This window comes from Rattus norvegicus, chromosome 2, assembly GCF_021556685.1.
Source record: "Rattus norvegicus strain SHRSP/BbbUtx chromosome 2, alternate assembly SHRSP_T2T, whole genome shotgun sequence".
Taxonomy (NCBI): Eukaryota; Metazoa; Chordata; class Mammalia; order Rodentia; family Muridae; genus Rattus; species Rattus norvegicus.
This window is the reverse complement of record NC_141535.1, coordinates 182,904,501-182,925,830: the sequence shown is the minus strand read 5'-3', so window position 1 is coordinate 182,925,830 and position 21,330 is coordinate 182,904,501. Positions and strand designations below refer to the sequence as shown.

Sequence of the window (21,330 nt, the reverse complement as noted above, 5' to 3'; positions counted from 1 at the left end):
CTACTCCAGCTTGCTTCTTCTGACCATTTGCTTGGAAAGTTGTTTTCCAGCCTTTCACTCTGAGGTAATGTCTGTCTTTGTCTCTGAGGTGTGTTTCCTGTAGGCAGCAGAATGCAGGGTCCTCGTTGCTTATCCAGTTTGTTAATCTATGTCTTTTTATTGGGGATTTGAGGACATTGTTGAGAGATATTAAGGAATAGTGATTATTGCTTCCTGTTATATTCATATTTGGATGTGAGGTTATGTTTGTGTGCTTTTCTTCTCTTTGTTTTGTTGCCAAGACGATTAGTTTCTTGCTTCTTCTAGGGTACAGCTTGTCTCCTTATGTTGGGCTTTACCCTTTATTATCCTTTGTAGTGCTGGATTTGTAGAAAGATATTGTGTAAATTTGGTTTTGTCATGGAATATCTTGGTTTCTCCATCTATGTTAATTGAGAGTTTTGCAGGATACAGTAACCTGGGCTGGCACTTGTGTTCTCTTAGGGTCTGTATGACATCTGTCCAGGATCTTCTGGCCTTCATAGTTTCTGGCGAAAAGTCTGGGGTGATTCTGATAGGTCTGCCTTTATATGTTATTTGACTTTTTCCCTTACTGCTTTTGATATTCTTTCTTTATTTTGTGCGTTTGGTGTTTTGACTATTATGTGACGGGAGGTGTTTCTTTTCTGGTCCAATCTATTTGGAGTTCTGTAGGCTTCTTGTATGCCTATGGGTATCTCTTTTTTTAGGTTAGGGAAGTTTTCTTCTATGATTTTGTTGAAGATATTTACAGGTCCTTTGAGCTGGGAGTCTTCACTCTCTTCTATACCTATTATCCTTAGGTTTGATCTTCTCATTGAGTCCTGGATTTCCTGTATGTTTTGGACCAGTAGCTTTTTCTGCTTTACATTATCTTTGACAGTTGAGTCAATGATTTCTAGGGAATCTTCTGCTCCCGAGATTGTCTCTTCCATCTCTTGTATTCTGTTAGTGAAGCTTCTATCTACAGCTTCTTGTCTCTTCTTTTGATTTTCTATATCCAGGGTTGTTTCCATGTGTTCTTTCTTGATTGCTTCTATTTCCATTTTTAATTCCTTCAACTGTTTGATTCTGTTTTCCTGGAATTCTTTCAGGGATTTTTGTGTCTCCTCTCTATGGGTTTCTACATGTTTATTTATGTTTTCCTGGAATTCTTTCAGGCATTTTTGCGATTCCTCTCTGTAGTCTTCTACTTGTTCTCTAAGGGAGTTCTTCACGTCTTTCTTGAAGTCCTCCAGCATCATGATCAAATATGATTTTGAAACTAGATCTTGCTTTTCTGGTGTGTTTGGATATTCCATGTTTATTTTGGTGGGAGAATTGGGCTCCGATGATGCCATGTAGTCTTGGTTTCTGTTGCTTGGGTTCCTGCGCTTGCCTCTCACCATCAGATTATCTCTAGTGTTACTTTGTTCTGCTATTTCTGACAGTGGCTAGACTGTCCTATAAGCCTGTGTGTCAGGAGTGCTGTAGACCTGTTTTCCTGTTTTCTTTCAGCCAGTTATGGGGACAGAGTGTTCTGCTTTCAGGCGTGTAGTTTTTCCTCTCTACAGGTCTTCAGCTCTTCCTGTGGTCCTGTGTCTTGAGTTCACCAGGCAGGTCAGTTGCAGGGGAAAAGTTGGTCCTACCTGAGGTTCCGAGGCTCAAGTGTGCTCGTGGGGTACTGCCTAAGTTCTCTCCGCGGCGGCAGCAACCGAGAAGATCTGCGCCGCTCTTTCCGGGAGCGTCTTTGCACCAGGGTTCCAGATGGCGTTTGGTGTTTTCCTCTGGCGTCTGGATGTGCGCAGAGTGCATTCTCCTCCGGTCTCCCAGGCGTGTCTTCCTCTCTGTAGGTTTAGATCTCCCTCCCGAGGGATTTGGGTGCAGAGAACTCTCTATCTTGTCTGTTTCCTTCCAAGAATTGAAGTCTTAATTAGAACAATAAGGCTACTGGCAATTAAGAGGATAAATACAGTAAAGTTGAAAGAATGTTATTTGCAAATAGATAATACACATGAATTAGGTGGAAAAATTTACATGTCAGTTAATACATATAAGTTAGGTCAACTATTCTGCTCAGTGCAATGCAAACAGGTTTCTCCAAAGAAAGTCAGTTATGCTCTGCTTCAGGCCAGTTGAATCCTAGTTCCAAGACATCAGACAAGAGTAAAACATCCACAGGATAGATGTCAGGTAGAGTGTCCAAGACCCTAATGCTGCCCTTTCCCTACACACCATTTTGAAATATTACAGCTGTATGAAATGCATATTCACAATGCTGCCTTGCCCCAGATTAACTGTAAATGTTCCAGCAAAACCGTAATCTAAACAGAAGTCATTGTTAAAAATACTGGTTTTAGCTATTAGCAGCAAGGTGAAGGTCATAGCTGTCAATCTCCTAAAATATCTTTCAGAGTTTTAGCAGAGACATAGACTAACAGAAGTTATGAACCAAATGCTCTTAACTGATGTTTATAGAACATTCCATCCTAAAACAAAAGGATATACCTTCTTCTCACCACCTCATGGTGCCTTCTCTAAAACTGACCATAAAATCATTCACAAAACAGGATGGAACAGATACAGAAAGACGAAAATAGTCACATGCATACTATCAGACAACCAGGGACTAAGAAAGTTCTTCAATAACAAAAATAAGGAAAGAAGGCCCACTTATACATGGGGGTTGAACAATGTTCTACTCACTGATAACTTGGTCAAGGAAGAAATAAAGAAAGAAATGAAAGACTTCTTAGAATTTAATGAAAATGAGGTACAACATACTGAAACTGATACGACACAATGAAAGCTGTGCTAAGAGGAAAACTCATAGCTCTGAGTGCCTGCAGAAAGAAATAGGAGAGGGCATACATCAGCAGCTTGATGGCACACCTAAAAGCTCTAGAACAAAAAGAAGCAAATACACACAGGAGGAGTAGAAGGCAGGAAATAAACAAATTCAGTGCTGAAATCAGCCAAGTAGAAATATAAGAACTATAAAAAGAATGAACAGAACCAAAAGCTGGTTCATGGAGAAAATCAACAAGATAGATAAACCCTTAGCCAGACTAACCAGAGGGAACAGAGAGGATGTCCAAATTAACAAAATCAGAAATGAAAACGGAGACATAACAAAAGAATCAGGAAATTCAAAAAAACGTCAGATCCTACTACAAATGTCTGTATTCAACAAAACTTGAAAATCTGAAGGAAATTGTCAATTTTGTAGACAAATACCAGGTACCAAAGTTAAATCAGGAACAGACAATTTAAACAACCCCATAGCTCCTAAGGAAATTGTAGCAGTCATTTAAAGTCTCCCAATAAAAAAATGCCCTGGATCAGATGGATTTAGTGCAGAATTCTATCAGAACTTCATAGAAGACCTCAGTCCAATACTGTCCAATCTATTCCATAAAGATGAAATGGATGGAGCACTACCAAATTCCTTCTATGAAGCCACAATAACTCTTATACCGAACCACAGAAAGACCCAACAAAGAAACAGGACTTCAGACTGATTTCCCTTAGGAATATGTACACAAAAATACTCAATAAAATTATTGCAAACAGAATCCAAGAACACATCAAAACGATCCTTCATCATGGTCAATTAGGCTTCATTCCAGGTATGCAGGGATGGTTCAATATACAGAAAAGCATCAATGTAATCCCCTATAAAAACAAACCCCAAGGAAAAAAAAAACCACACAATCATTTCATTAGATGCAGTGAAAGAATCTGACAAAATTCAACACCCCTTCATGATAAGAGTCCCAGAAAAAAAAAAAGGAATTCAGGGTCCATACCTAAACTTGGTAAAACCATATACAGTAAAACAATAGCTAACATTAGCCTAACTGGAGAGAATCTTGAAGAAATCCCACTAAAATCAGAGACTAGACAAGGTTGCCCACTCTCTCCCTACTTATTCAATATAAACACTACTCCCTGGTATTGTAAATCAATGTCTCTTCTTGGCATATGTACTCTCCAATATCTGCTTGATGGAACATGACCACTACAATGGGGTACAGTTTTCTGCACTCTTGGGTAGACTTCACTGCTATCCTAAAACCCAAAGGAATGTCTGCCATGGAATAAATCACTACTCCCTGGTACCAAGACGTGTATTCAGTGATTTGACTCAGACAGGATTTCACACAGGGTTTCCATTCAAGAAGGAGTGCTTTGCTCCAGGCTTTATTCATACTTAGCATAGGGTGCAAGGTAATCCAATGTTGTAATGTGCAACCAGAATGTGTGGGTCTTAGTAAACTTTCCAAAACATGTCCCCAGGGACACTAGCTTATTCTGGATATGTTGGCATCCAGTTCAGGGTTCATCTCACTCACACTTGGTCTTTCTGGAGCTGGAAACAGTAGGTGCCGTCCAGTCTGTCCAGGAGGAGCTTTAGATTCTCTCCAATGTATTTTGCAATCTTCTCAAACAGAACCTGGGCCTCTTTTTCAGTCAAAGGCCTCTTTTTTTCCCTAGCTTGGCTCCTGGGATCTTCATGCCTAATGGGAGATATTCTAATTGTGGTGAGGAAGGACATTTGAAAACGAATTATAGGCAAGACATGACTAGAAACAGTTTTTTTTTAACCTAGAAAGAATAAAAAGAGAAAACTTCAGCCTTCTGGAAAATGCAAAACTTTTGTCAAAGTCTGACACTGGCCTGATGAATGCAGATCAACCAGAGATAGGCAAGGTTACCCTTTAACATCAGAAAAGGAGTCCTCCTGTAGGCCCTGATATCAAATTTGATTTAATCATTCTGTGCTTGTAAACGTGGTGTGTTGGAGGGGCCTGAGATAGCTAGAATAGAATAAAGACCCTGATTAACTTGTTTCAGATTAGCTTCTGTCCGTGTTTTAGGAGATTACGAAGAGTTCCCTGGCACTACAGTCCAACACTATGGAGTATGATCAAATACTCCTTGGTTTTTGATTTGACAGGTAGTGCATTGTGTGTGCAGAGGTTGTAGACAGAATGACTTACACTAAAAATCTGGTAGCATCTCATACAGGTTCTGGACACTGAATCAGCTGATCCTGGCTGAATTCTCCTATCCTTCCAAATAAAAGGGTTTTTTTTTTTACCCATCTTTGTGAAGACATAACAAGCCAGGTGGGGCTTCACATTTCTTGGAATGTTGAATAAAAACTTACTGGTTTGTCCAGAAATGCTAAAGGACCCTTGTACTATGCTCACCTTTCAGCAGAGCCTGGACTGGTCTTAGGAGAAACCAATGACCATGGGTGAGTAGAAAACCCAGTAAATGAACTTTTTGAATCCCCTCTATTGGATTTACAGAAACCTATATTTTTTGTTATATTATAATTCTTGATGTAGATGATTTTAACATCTAAGTAATAAAGATTGTTCTGCCTTATAATCTGCAGTGCTGGAAATAGAGACCTGAGCTCCCCATGCACTGATACAACACATTATGAGTAACACCAGTCTCAGAAACACAGTCTTACATGCTCTGTGTACTTCTTAAACCAAGTTTTCTTTAGAAAAACTGTTTAAGAATTTTGATTTTATTATTGGATATTTTTATGTATTTACTTTCGAATTTTATCTCATTTTTGGTTACACCCACTCCCATCCCCATCCTCCTGCTTATATAAGGATGTGCCCCCTAACACCAACATTTCTCTATTGCCTTCATGCCCTGGCATTCTTCTACACTAGGGAATCCAACATGCACAGGACCAAGGGCTTCTCCTCCCACTGTTGGCAGATAAGGCCATCCTCTGCTTCATATGCTGCTGGAGCCATGGGTCCCTTTGTGTACTCTTTATTGGTGGTTTCGCCCCTAGGAGCTCTGAGTTCTCTGGTTAGATGATATTGTTTTCTACTTGTGGTGTTCCAAACCCCTTCAGCTCCTTCAGTCCTTTCTCTAACTCTACTGGGGCCTCATGATTAACTGCAAGCCTTCCCATTGTATCTTTAAAGCTCTGGAATAGCATCTTCAGGAGACATCAATATCAGGCTCCTGTCAGCAAGCACTTCTTGGCCTCTGCAGTGTACTTGGTTATGGAAATGTGCCACAGTTTCTGAATCCATTCATCTGTTGAAGAACATTTGGGTGCTTTCCTTACTTCTTTTATAAGTAAGGCTGCTGGGAATATAGTGGTGCATATATCTTTGTTATATTGGGGAAACGTACTATGTCCAATTTAGATGAACTTCCAGATTGATATCTGCAGTGATTATATCAGTTAGTAATCCCCCAATAATGGAGAAGTATTCCTCTTTCTTCACATCCTTGCCAGCATATAGTCACCTGAGTTTTCAATCTTAGCCATTCTGACTGTTGTGAGCTGTAAACTCAAGGTTGTTTAAACTTGTATTTTCCTGATGACTAAGGATGTTGAATATTTCTTTTAAGAGCTTCTGGGCCATTAAATATTCCAAAGTTGAGAATTCTTTCTTCAGCTCTGTACCCCATTTTTAATAGGGTTATTTGATTCTCTGGAGTCTGACTTCTTGAGTTCTTTGTGTATATAGTATATTAGCCCTCTATTGCATGTGAGATCTGTAATGATCTTTTCCAATCTGTTGGTTGCCATATTTTCCTATTGACAGTATCCTTTACCTTACAGAAGCTTAGCAATTTTGAGAGGTCTCATTTGTCTACTTTTGACCTTAGAGGATATGCCATTGGTGTTCTGTTGAGGAAAATTTCCCCTGTGCCCATGTATTTGATGCTCTTCTCCACTATCTCTTCTGTTAGTTTCAGTATATTTGGTTTTATTTGGAAGATATTGATCCTCTAGTACTAGAGCTTTGTACCAGGCAATAAAAATGGATCAATTTGCATTCTTTTACATGCTGACCGACAGTTGAACCATTACCATTTATTGAAAATACTGTCATTTTTCCCCTGGATTCTTTTAGCTATTTTGTCAAAGATCAAGCGACCATAGGTATGTGGGTTCATTTCTGGGTCTTCAATTTTATTCCACTGATCTACCTGCCTGTCTCTGTACGAATGCCATGCAGTTTTTACCACTATTGCTCTGTAAAACAGCTTGAGGTCAGGGATGGTAATTGCCCCAGAAGTTCTTTCATTGTTAAGAATAGTTTTTGCTATCCAGTGCATTTTGTTATTTGAAATGAATTTGCAAACTGCCCTTTCTAACTTTATGAAGATTTGAGTTGAAATTTTTAATGGGGATTGCCTTGAATCAGCATGATGCTTTCAGCAAAATATCCATTTTTACTATATTAATCCTGCCAATTCATGAGCATGTGAGTTCTTTACAAATTATGAGATCTTCTTCAATTCTTTTTTTAGACAATTGATGTTCTTGTCATACAGATCTTTCACTTTCTTGATTAGAGTTACACCAAGGTATTTCTTTTTATTATTTGTGACTATTGTGAAGGGTGTCATTTGCTTAGTTTCTTTCACAGCATGTTTATCCTTTGAATAGAAAAAGGCTACTGATTTGTTTAAGTTAATTTTGTATACAGACACTTTGCTGAAGTTGTTTATCAGGTTTAGGACTTCTCTGGTAGAATTTTTTATATTCCTTAAGTTTACAAAATCATCTGCAAATAGTAGTATTTTGAATACTTCCTTTTGAATTTGTATTGATTTGACCCCTTTTTGTTGTCTAATTGTTCTGGATAGGAGTTTGAGTGTTATATTGAATAGATAGGGAGAAAGTGGGTAACCTTCGATAGTCCCTGATTTTAGTGGGATTGCTTCAAAATTCTCACCATTTTATTTAATGTTGACTACTGATTTGCTGTACACTGTTTTTAAAAGAACTCATAGGAGTAATAAAGAAATGCAGTGTGAAAACTTAGTTCAGTGGTAGGGAACTTGCCTAGCATGTTGAGGTCCCCAATTCTATCTTCTGCTAAACACACAGATGCAACTTTCCTCTGTTGACTACCTGTATATGTGGATTGATTCCAGAAAAAAGAAAATTGCCTGGAGACTAATCAGAGGAGGCCAGATGCACACTGAATATTTGCATTGATTGATCTCTGGGGCATTCCTTAATAGGGTCACTGAGTCACAGTGTGTGGTACTCATGACTGATCTTGCCTGGGAGACCCAGATTGGATAGGAGGATGAAGGCTAGCCTGGCGGGCAGAGAGATGTTACAACAGTAACAAACTGAGAATGTATACATATAAGGAGAAGAGGAGAGCAAGAGAAAGATCTCCTTCTGCATTTGCCAGGCGAAATAATCATGTTAAACAAAGATATCAACTGATATTTTCTTCCATCTCTTTCTGCTGTGGTGGAGCTCCATGTACAGACCAGACTAAAGGACACCTATTCTTCTACCTCTGTCTCTGCATTAATAGGGCCCACTGACAGCACGTCAACAATGAACATTCCATACATTCCAAAATACTTTTACATTATATATATTTCATATGTAATAACCTTTCCCACTTTTAGTATTGTGCCTTACAAATTAAGAAGTTAAGCATTTACATTCTAGTCATAAGTGGGAGAGGTAGGAACATCTCTGTCTTATTTTTAGACCAGCTTGTTCTATAGAGTAAGTTCAAAACAGCCAAGGCTATATAAAGATACTCTGTTGCAAATGAGAGAGAGAGAGAGAGAGAGAGAGAGAGAGAGAGAGAGAGAGAGAGAGCACAAATCAATCTGAAATTGGTCTGTGGTTATGTATGGAGTGATTAATGTTTTAGTTCACAATTTTATTGTGATTGTCAGAGGAAATTGTTTATATACAAGAAGATCATTTTGAACAATGATTCAAAATTCTCCCTGGAGAGATGAAAATCTCTGTTTTCTCTATATGCAGAAAAGGTGTATATTTTAAATGGTCTGCATTGGAAAATTCATAAAGTCGGACTCCTGGGTGTTTGATAGGTGTGTCTCTCACATATATGTTGATTCTCTCTCTCCAAAATGAAAACAAACTCACAAACTCCACATGAATATCCACACCATTATGTATAACTCCCCAAAAGATCAACTCTGAAACTAAAGTCAGAGGTGTCCTTCTGAAAATTATAGTCAAAAGGTAGAAGTAGAAGGACCTAAACTGAAGTGGTGTCATGGAAAACACAGTGAGTAAGGCTGTCATGGGAAATTAGTTTATTTGAATTGATGTCATTCTTCTTAAACAAATTAATATCTAAAAAACAAAACAAAACAGCCAACCAAATATTAAATAAAAGAAACAACAAAAACAGGTTGAGCAATTATTACAGCAGTTGAGTAGGCACATCATCATCAAGGAGAATGTGGACATGATTCATAGTAAAGTCAAGAGATCTCCAGCTTTACTACACATGTTGGCCTGTCTTATATTAACTAACAACACAAACTAGAGGTATCTGATTGAAGGGAAACTTAACTGAGAAAATGCCTCCAGGAAATCCAGCTGCAAGGCATTTTGTATAATGACTGATGGGGGAGGGCCAGATCATTTTGCATGGTGTGTTTGCTGTTCTGGTAGTCTTGGGTTCCATAAGAGAGCAAGCTGAGTATGTGAGGACCAGCAAGGCAATAAGTAACATTTCTCCATGTCTTCTGCATCAGCTCCTGCTTCCTGTGTGAATTCTAGTCCTAATTTCCTTCAGGGATTAACAGCAATGTGAACGTGTAGGCTGATTAAAGTCTTTCAGGTCATAGTGTTTCTCACAGCAATACTAATGCTTACAATGATACAAAACAAAATGTAAATCATCAAAATGAAAATCACAAGTTAATCATCTATCACAATTATCCTTAAAATCTGTCAGAACCAGTCACTGGTGACCCTGTGGAGAAATGAAGTTTTCCATTGTCTGGTCTGGAAAAAGTCTGAGTTGACAAAATTACTTTTTTGGCAGTCCCTCCAACCTGAAAATTTTCAGGATGCTCTGGCCCTAATGTTTCCACTCCTAGGATATCTTCAACATAAATGAGTTAATAAAAAGGCAAGGGGGACCCTCCCCTGTGTCTCCCTCAAAGTTACCACAACACTGAAGTAGAATCAAGCCAGGTATCTGTGAGAAACCTCGATTTGCTGCCAACTTAATGAATAGGTTCCTTACTTCAAGGATGGTAAAAGGCCCTCCTGACAACTGAGCCTGTGTGAATCTCACACCCCAGTGTAGAGAAGAATCCCAACATTCAGGAGTCCATTGATGTTTCATTTATACATAATTCAAACACCAGAAAAAAACATTTAAAGTGATGGCAATGAAAAACAGTGTTTACTACAGTTGTGTGTGTCCATGAGGAAGACCACAGAATCCTATAGAACACAAGCTTATTTTCTTTCAAATGCAAACTGTTGAAAGGTCAGGAATGTTTTATAAATCATAGACCTCTGCCCTTAGGAAGACACTTAATTCCTCATTTTGTTTACCTGTTCATACATTACAGCCTACAGTTAAATCTTCTAGGTGAAAAGCTACAACATTCGAAAGTGGTCCGATATTTATTATTTTAAAAATTATATCAATGTTAGCTAGATAAAATTTTAATTCTATTTTGTTAAACATAGTTTAACTTGAGCATTTTCAAACCTGGCAGTCTGCCTGCCAATCTTCATTTCTCCCTCAGTTCCCAAAGATGCTATAACACAGGCTCACCTCCTAGTACGCATCTAACTCCTATAGCTTTCTACCTGCCCCATTCTTTCTTCTCATCAGTGGATCCTAAAGAGCTTCCCTTTGTGTTCTCCCTCTCCCCATTTGTTGCTTTGTCCCACCACACAACCACAGCTCTCATTCCTGCTAATTTCAAAGATCATTACTGCCAAGGCTACATGTAGGGTGATGTTGGATCCACAGAAATCCAACATCTCCAAACACAAACCCTGAGTCCCATCCCCAGCTTTGTAGCATAAAACCTGCTGCAGTCTCCATTTCCCTGCTATATTGCAGGAGATTAAAAGGATCACAAAGATCTCCAGCCTACCTCCTCCTACTGACCCCATGATCACAGCCTCCAATCCCAGCAGGCATAGGCTGGAAACATGCAAGCAGAGCAGGCCATGAGAACAGGTGCTTACCCAGTTTTCTACAGTGCACCAGAAAGCCACCACACCCTCCTAAACTCCAGGAAGCAGAGAGAAATAACAAAATACTTATCCTGAAGAGACAAAAGCAGATCTCATCACCTAGACCTATAAAAGTCTTCACAGCGTCAGGTGCATCGATGTCAACGTCAAGAGCACAACCAATAACATCCGGGACAGCATGTACCTATTTTAACCCAGCAACCCTACCATAGCTGACATGGAATATTCCAACATAGCTAAAGAATGGGACCTTAGACCAGCCTTATGAAAATGATAGAGGCCCTTAAAGAATAATCAAAGACTTTCTAGAATTAAGTGTAAATGGATATACATCATTCCCAAATTTATGTGACACAGTGAATGTAGATATATGTGGAAAGTACATAGCAATAAGTTACTAATTAAAAAGTGGAGAGAACAGCTTCCTGCTCCCAAATACCGTGGGGGAGAGAGCTCACCACCCAGACAGGTGGGCACTCCTGAGACTGTAGAGCTGGAGAGACTGCCAATACTGCCCACCCCTGCTCACATGCCTGGCTTAGGGGAAACTGGATAGGGCCTCTGGAACTAGAAGACAGGGACACTCAAGCCTGGAGCACCAGGGACACTGCCTGGACCTGAAGTAACCCGATCTACAGCTCCCTGAACCCAAAACCTGTGGGAGGGAGAGCTAAACCTTCAGAGGGGCAGACATGCCTGGGAAGCCAGAAAAGAGTACACTCTGCCCACATTTCTGACTCCAGAGGAAACCATCTAATGCCATCTAGGACCCTGGTGCACAGGGACCTGGGAAAAGGTGGTGCAGGCCCTCCTGGTTGCAGCTGTCAAGAAGAGCTCAAAAGCAACCCCCCAGGACCACAGGTAAGACCAACTTTTCTGATCCAAGTGACCTGCCTGGTGGACTCAGGACACAGGCCCACAGGAACAACTGAAGAACAGTAGACAAGAAAGACAACACTTCTGAAAGCAGAACACTCGGTTCCCATAACTGGCTGAAAGAAAACAAGAAAACAGGTCCACAACACTCCTGACACACAGGCCTATAGGACAGTCTAGCCACTGTCAGAAATAGCAGAACAAGGTAAAACCAGAGACATCCTCATGGCAAGAGGCAAGCGCAGGAATCCAAGCAACAGAAACCAAGTCTACATAGCATCATCGGAGCCCAATTCTTCCACCAAAGCAAACACTGAATGTCCAAACACACAAGAAGAGCAAGATGTTGATTTAAAATCACATTTGATCATGATGATGGAGGACTTTAAGAAAGACATTAAGAACTCCCTTAGAGAATCGCAGGAAAATATAAATAAACATGTAGAAGTCTACAGAGAGGAAGCACAAAAGTCCCTGAAATAATTCCAGGAAAACACAATCAAACAGGTGAAGGAATTAAAAAATGGAAATAGAAGGAATAAAGAAAGCACAAAGGGAGACAACCCTGGATATAGAAAACCAAAGGAAGAGACAAGGAGCCGTAGATACAAGCATCACCAACAGAATACAAGAGATAGAAGAGAGAATCTGAGGAGCAGACGATTCCATAGAAATCATCAACCCCACTGTCAAAGATAATTTAAAACAGAAAAAAACGTGGAGAGATATCCTATTTGAAACATGAGAGCACTCCTTAAAGCTCTACATAGAAATGTGAAAAAAAAACAAAAACAAAAACAAACAAAACAAAAACAAAAACACACCCAAAGAAGTAGGCAGAAAGAAATAGTCAAACTCAACGTTGAAGTCAATAAAGTTGAAACAATACAAAGTATCAATTAAACAAATGTGTCTCAGGAAGAAATCCACTACCCAAAGATTACAATGGACAGATGCATAGCTTCAGCTGCATGTGTAGCAGAGGATGGTCTTGTTGGTCACCAGTGGGAGAAGAAGTCCTTGGTTCTGACAAGGCTGGACCCCAACAGGACAGGGGAATGTAAGGAGGGGGTCGGAGAGGGAGATGGTTGTGGTGTGGGAATATCCTCATAGAAGAAAGAGAAGAGGGATTGGAGAGGGTGGCCTATGGCTGGGAAACTGGGAAAGGTAATAACATTTGAAATGTAAATAAAATATTCAATAAAAAATAATTGTAACTAAAAAAAACAAGTAGAGAGGCTCAGATTACAAATCTTAGCAATTAAAAATATAGGAGTCCAAGTTACCATGATTTGGTCATTACACATTATGCACTCTGCACACATACACACACACACCCACACACAAACATATTGAACAATCAGGGAGACATTAGGAAGGGAAGCATTCCAGGGAGAATGGAGGGAAATAAGAGATGGGTACAGAGGCTAAATATTGTCAAAACACATCACAGACATATAAAAAAAGTAAAATAAAAAAAGAGTTGGTTCTTTGAGAAAATCAGTAAGATCAGCAAACCCTTATCCAAATTAACTAAATATTGGAGAAATCCAGAGAATTCTATGGACATATTTGGAAGCCTCTACTCCACTAAAGTGAAATCTCTAAAAGATAGGGTTAAATTTCTCAATAGCTCCCACTTACCACAGTAAAATCAGGATCATGGGGGAGATGGAGGGGAAGGGATGGGGGCTTATGGACAGGAAACCATAAGGGGAATAACATTTGAAATGAAAGTAAAGAAATGTAACTAATAAAAAATTTTAAGAAAGGAAAAAAGAGACTTATATCCCCTAGTGAAATATAACCTGTCATTATAAATCACTTCTCCACAGGAAAAAAATAATCTCAGGTTAAGGTGACATTAGGACAGAATTCTACCAGAATGTCAAAGAGGAGCTAACATCAGTACTCCTCAAATGATTTCACAAAATGAAGTAGAGGAAACAATTGCCAATACATTGTAGAGGGCCACAGTTACCTTGATACTCACATCACACAAAGACCCAGAAGAGCAAGATTACAAACCTATTTCTCTTATGATCACAGATGCAAAAATAAGCAATAGAGTATTTGCAAACCAAATCCAAGACCACATCCAGAGAATCATTTACTAGGATAAAGAAAATTCCATCTCAGAGATGCAGGGATGGTTCTGCATACAAAATTCAATACATGCAATCTACCATATAAAAGATCGAAAGAAATAGCCACATGAAGATCTCGTTACACGTAGAAAAGCCTTTGACAAAAATCAGCACCCCGTGATAACTAACACAAGTCCTGGAGAGATTAGGGATACAAGGGACATAGCTAAAAATAAGAGCACAATTTAGACCATAACAATAAACAGCATCAGTTTAAATGTGGGAAGTTCAAAATAATTCCAGCAAAATCAAAATGAAGGAAAGATTTTCGACTTTCTCCATACTTACTTACTATAATACTTGATGTCTTATGTAGAGCACTAAGAAAAGTGAAGGAGACTAAGGGGACACAATTCAGAAAGGAAGAAATTAAAATGTTATTTGCAGATGATATGCAAAACATCGCTGACCCTAAAACTCTACTGGAGAATTCCTAGAGCTGAAAAACACTTTCATCAAAGAAGCTGGAAACAACATTAACTACAAATAAAGAAACTCAGCAGTCCCCCTTTATAGAAAGGACAAACAGCCTGAGAAAGAAATAACCTCCGACAAAATAGAATATCTTTAACTAACTGTGACCAAACAAATGAAGGTCCTGCATGATAAAAACTTCAAGTCTTTGAAGAGACAAATTGAAGAACATCTCAGATGAAAAGATCTCCAATATTCATGAATCAGTAGGATTAACACACTAAAACTGGCCACCTTACCACAACACTCTACAGATTCCATGCCATTTCCTGCTAAAGCCAATGTAATAGTTTAAATAAGTTGAAAGCACAGTTCTCACCTTCCTAAGAAAACATGAGAAAACCCGGGGAAGATAAAACAAATGTGAACAATAAAAGAACTACAGGAGCTCTCACCTTCCATATTTTGAGGTACAGAGCTATAGTAATAGAAACATCATGGCAAAGTCGTTTATTGTTATTTCATAGTAGCCTTTCCTCTTCTGAGAGACAGAAAGGGGGGATCCATATGAGAGGGAAATTAGGAAGGAAATAGAAAAAAGGAAAGTGGAACTGTATTCTTATTATATAGATAATATATGTCTAATTAAAATGAAAAAGGGGTATGGGCCAATGAGGTTTTGAGAACTTTCATGAGACAAAAATGTTTCTAATTAGCACAGTTCTGGTTCAGTTTTAGTGTAATGTGACTAGGGACACTTATATTCATTAATATTAGCAGTAACTATGTATAAGGAAACATTTTAAAATACCTGAGAAAAATTAAAGTACAGAAGCTGGCTCCTGATTTTCATGGCTGTTTCTTCCAACTGTGATGAAATTGTCTCAGTCACTGTTTTGGAAAATTAGTTCATTTCATATTTAGGGTGTTTATTCTGCATATGTATGTGCGCAATACTTGCATGTGTGCTACGTATAGAAATAAGAAGGGAGTGATAGATTCCATGAGGCTGGCATCCAGATGGAATTCAGGAGCTTTTTTTTTTTTTTACATTTTACTAGGAAGAAAACCTGTGTTCTCCTGAATAGCATCAAATATTCCTAACTACAGCAACATATGGGCTCAGCTTGGATTCCACATCTTCTGTTACTCTCCGCAGAAGCTCATGTGGTATGGAAACATGACAAATGAATTCAGAGTTCTGAAGCACCCCAAAGAGGGAGCACAATTTCCTCTTTTAGGTGCATATCTAAACGCTTGGTGTTACTGATACAGAAGTCTCTTCTCCTGCCCATCTTTTCTCTGTTTACCCACATTCAGTTGTATCAATGCACTTCTGTAACTATTAGGAATATTGAACTGTTTGGGTGTCAAGAGAAGTATGTTATCATTTCCTCTATTGAAATGTTTACAGGAATAACCATGAGAACATTGGAACTTGCTTAGATAGCTTGTTTAACAAAACAACAAGAACCAAGGCACCAAGGTTAAGAATTAATAAGTGGGACATCAAGGAACTGAAATGCTTCGATGAGAGATTTTGACAGTATTAATAGGACAAGATGGCAGTTTGTTGAAATGCAAAAATTTCACGAAGCCAACGTCTGACAGGAGACTAATTTACCAAATATATAAACATCTCAAGTATCTAGACACTATCAAACCAAGTAAACCAACTAAAAATGGGCTAGACATCTGAAGAGGAAATTCTGAACAGAGGAATCTGAAATATCTAAGAAGCATTTAAGGAAATGTTTAACATCCTTGGTTCTCAGAAAAATGCAAATCAAAATGACTGTAAAAATCCATATGATACTTCTCAGAATGGCTAAGTTCAAAAACACAAGTGAGAGCACATGCAGTTAAGGCTATGAAGTATATGCTGGTAGAAATGGTAACATGTACAGATGCTATGACAATCACTATGTCTGTTTCTCAGATAACTGGGACTCAATCTCCAGGACATTCCATCTTACCACAAGTTCATTTCCTAAATATGTTCAGAGCAGTTTTAATCATCATACCCAGAAACTGGAAACCTAGATATCACTCAAAAGAAGGATGGATAGGGAAAATTGCACATTTACTCAATAGAGCATTATAAGGTTGATATTAAAAAATAACATCATGAATTTTGCAGGCAAAAGCCTTAGTGAGGTAATCCAGTCTCAGAAATTCACACAGTAATGAATTCACTTAAAATTGGTTATTAGCTGTAATGCAAAGAACAATCATACAACAGACCCATGAGATCAATACCAAGAGAGCTCAAGTGTGGAATGCAGGGACCTCTCCAGGGAGGGACAACAGAATTTCCCTGGTGACAGTGGTCATGTGGGGATGGATAAAGCAAAGATGAGGGAACATTATGGAAGCAGAGAGTACTGGGAGACATCGGTAGAATTTAGAATCATTTCAGGGGTGGGGAAAGAAATCCAGTGCAATAGAAACTCCCTGGAATCTACAAGAGCAATCCTAGCAAAGACTCTTAGTTGGGATTTGAAGCCTGAACTGGCCAGCTTCTGTAAGGCCTGGCATCCAGTGGAAGGAATTGGAACACCAATGCAGCCACTCAAATTTCAACCTATAATTTATTCCATATGGAAGGTACCCTATGGTAATAATCACACAGAAATTGTGAGTGTGGATACCAAGTGACTGGTACAACCTGAGCCCATGCCTCAAGAAGGAGCCCACACCTACCTGGAAGTGTCTGGAGGGCCAAGACCCAGAAGATGAATAGTCCAGAGATGTTATGTAGAATCAAATACAACTGGGGAAAAAAGTCAATGGAGCTGTTCCTAATGACCCTCTGCTATACTTGTAGAAAGGAGTCTATCATAACTGTCACCAGAGAGTTTTCATCCAGCAATAGATTGGAGTAAAGGAAGAAACCTAAAACCAAACATTATGCAGAAGTCAGAGAATCCTGCAAAAGAGGGGGAAGAAGGATTGTAGAAGGCAGCAGTGTCAAGGACACCACAAGCTCAGGACTCAAAGTATCAACTGACCTAACTTAGTCCCATGGAGCTCACAGAGACTTCTCGTAAAATCAGGGAGCCTCAATGGGTTCAGACATGCCCTGTGTGTATATTTTATAGTTGAGTAGCTTGGTGTTCTGGTGGGATTCGTAACAATGCGAAGACAGCCTGTCCCTGTTGTGGATTGCTGTGTGTATGTTCTGCCTTCTCAAGAGTGCCTCTATTCACATGCAGTCAGCAAAATCTTAATTAGTCAGATAAGTCTACAGGGTGTGATAGGGGAGTGGGAGGAAGGGGCAAGCTGTAGGTTTAGAGAGGGGAGAGACAGAGTTAGATAGAGGGGGAGATGAGACAGGACATTGAGAGAAATGTTTAAACAGAACCAAATGGCCTGATTGAGTTCCAAGTTGCTATCAAAGGGCAGTAGAGTAATGTAGGGTACATTTGCCCCATCTGGGTACAGCTTGTATTTATATCAATTGAGTTTTCAGTTCTTTGTTTGGGCTTTTTGAGAGTTGATGATTTACTGATATAAATCTAGCTGATAAATTACGAAGCTGTACATTTGGTTCTATGAGGAGATGAGGATTTATTCCAGCAGCATTCCTCGTTCTCCAGGGTGGCCTGGAAAGATCTGGGTATTTCTGAACCCTGCTATCCATGGGAACCAAGGGGACAGAAAAGACAACTGTTGTTGGCAGCAGGATATAGCATGGACCGTTTTTTTATAATCACCAGGTACCTGTCTCTCACTGTTTTGCCTGCTTTTGGGACCTCTTTCATCCTACTGGTTTGCAGTGTCCCACCTCAGTATGATGGCATGTGCCAGGCTTAATGTAACATGTCCTGCTTGGTTGACATCTTTGGGAGGCCTGCACTCCTTTGGAAGGAACCAAAGTAGTTGATGTGTAAGAGGATGTATTGGGGTTGCTGGGCCTACATGGAGGAAATGAGGGAGGAGAAATTCTTCCTAAGGTGTAATATATAAGAGAAAAATCAATAAATATGAAAATGCCATGGAACATGAATTCATGTTCAAGACTTCTCAGGAGACTCCAAAACAAGAATCCTGGAGGCTCCACAGTAATTCTAGAAACTATACTTTGAGATGCTAGGGTCTAACCCCTTCAGAGCAAGGAAGAGAGGGCAGTGGTCAAGGGATTCCAGAGTGTGCTCAACCTGAGTTCCAGATTGGGACGATTTTGTTTGATCATTTTTTTTCCTAAAACACTTACAAGGAGCTTGATACTTCAACAAAAAAAGGAAACTGTTTCAGCATACTTGATAATAATTGTTACCTCCTGAAAAAAAAACAAGCAAACAAACAAAAGCTTTGTCTAGTCTCCAGAAAGCTGGCTACAAGTCTGAACAAGTACCTGTAACCGCATAAAATCAAATCCTCACCAGCTTGTAATTTATTAGCCAGATTTATAACAGTAAATCCTCAACCCCAAAATGCCTACACAAAGAACTCAAAACTCATTTGATATAAATAAAATTTTTAGTTGTGAAGTGGCTTAGCTTTGGGAGACAAGTTTAATCCCTGTGATTGGAATACAGACAAACCCTTAGTATCCACAATAAATTCCACACACTGAAAGTAAAATAAATTTGTAGAAAGAAGCAACAGTGTGAAAGGAAAGTGAAAAATCAGAGAAGTATTAGACAGAAAAGGATGTGCCCAACTTTGACAAGAAGGTATAGGAATGGAAGCTATTCAAGAGGTCAGTGAAGAGAGCAAAGGATAGAGAGGCCAGTTTTAATGGGACAAAGATACAGAGAGGTTGAAGAGACTACAAGAGAGACACAGACAGAACAAGTCAGAGAGTGAGGTGGAGACAGAAGATTAGAACTGATTTCCAAAGTTAGTATGAGACCAAGTGGGCAATTCACAGGCAGCTGAGAAAAGCCAAAATAAAACAGTTTCAGTGGAGAGAAGTTTAGAGCCAGAACAAATGAAATCAGGCAGCCAGAGATCAGAAAGCACTAGAAAGTGGTGAGCTTATTCAGCCATAAATATCAGAAGATGAGAACATTCTAAGCCTAGTTTGATTTGACATAGGCTAGAATCTTCCATGATTAGTCCTATGTCAGCAGACCAAAGCAAAAAACCTCAAGGATGACAATTAATATGTGCAAATAAATATGTCTTTTAGAGGAAAGTATTTGACTGCTTCCTGGACTGAAACCTCTGAGGTAAGTATGGTTAAAGCATCTTCAGTGTACATACCAGTTTCTAGAGCCTGTGAAAGACATCACCAGATTCTCCTCTTTCTGGGAGCATGGATATGTGCCAGCCACAATTTGTTGTCTGTTTAGTGTCACTGTATGTGTCTTTATCTCTCCGTGCATCTTTGTCTCTCTCTATCTCATTTCTGTGTCCTCTCTCTGTCTCTCTCTGTCTCTCTGTCTCTCTGTCTCTCTGTCTCTCTGTCTCTGTCTCTCTGTCTCTCTGTCTCTGTCTCTCTGTCTCTCTGTCTCTCTGTCTCTCTCTCTCTCTCCTGCTCTATCCATCTCTCTCTTGAGCTTTCTATGTACATTTGTCTGTTTTTTAAAAATCTCTCAATATTTTTACTTAGTTATTTATTTTTACATTCCAGATTTTATTCCAGTCCTGATCCACCATCCCACACAGGGTTCCACATCCCAAACTCCCAGCCCCCATTAAACCACACGCTCCAATCTCCACAAGGATGTCCCCTTCTCATACACTCCACCAGAACTCTAACCTTCCTGGGGCCTCCAGTCTCTTGAGGGTTAGGTTTGTCTATTCTGACTGAACCCAGACTCAGAGGTCTCCTGATGTGCATATGTTGGAGGCCTCATCTCAGCTAGTGTATACTGCGTGGTTGGTAATACTGTTTCTACTAGATCTCGAGGATAGAAGCTAAAAGAGACTGCTGGTCCTCATACAATCAGTTTGGATTTTTATAATAACTAGGTGCATTCTTTGGTATGAGGATAATTACTACCATTATCACCTGTCTTCCTACTGTGTGGTACAAAAGCCTTTTGTTTCTGGCAGGATTCTAGTAAATCACTCCTCCCATTCATGACCCTACAAATACTCTACCGCTATCTTACCCTATGACAGAGGTTTCATTAGCAAAGCCCATGATTCATGCCCAGGGGGTCACACTTCCACTCTACAGGAGCCTGCTCCTGAGAACTAAGAAAAGAACTATTTAGAGCATCTTTCCTGCAAAGGAATGGTTGCATAGTGATCATCTACAAGCATCTCCAATGTTACGTATCTATCCAGGGATCCTCTTATTGAAGCCCCAAAAAACCAGAGACAGAGTCACTGATACTCATACTTTTCAATAAGTCTAACACAGGAATAAAGAGTAAAAATCAATTGATTGTTTTATCTAGTATTGAGAGATAAAGAAACTTGGAGCAAGTTATACACGAGAGCTAGGTGCTGTTGAAGTGATTGAATCACTGAATATTTTTCTGTGTCTTCTGTGCCATGGATTTTTCCTAAGACATGACAAACTTGAGAGATGAGAGATCTAAATAGAATTTTACATGTACTTTACATCAATGTAAACATCACAAACTTCAATCTTTGATATCTATTCAATATATGCTGTAGCCCTTGGCAAACAGAATACTCTCTCCCTTCTCAGGACCAAGAGAACAAGCAGTGCAGTCCCAAGTCTGAAGAGGTGAGAACTCACCTGCACAGGATGTAGATTATGAAGTACTGATGAGCTGAATCCTTCCAGTTAAAGTGATTGAATTAAAAAAGCACTTAGGATACTCTTTAACCACACCCTTAAGTAAAACTGGGAAATCATTTTTAAGGAGGATGTACTTGAGAGGGAATTACAAGACCCCCCCAACCAAATTTGGGGAAGTCACCACAAGGTCTGTGGGTCTGATTGGACAA

At 39.4% G+C, this 21,330-nt stretch overlaps 1 pseudogene; it reads right to left on the bottom strand.

Annotated features, from left to right (window-relative positions):
• Positions 1-3,941: 3,941 nt before the first annotated feature.
• Positions 3,942-20,551, bottom strand: Nip7-ps13 (nucleolar pre-rRNA processing protein NIP7, pseudogene 13; annotated as a pseudogene).
• Positions 20,552-21,330: the final 779 nt, after the last annotated feature.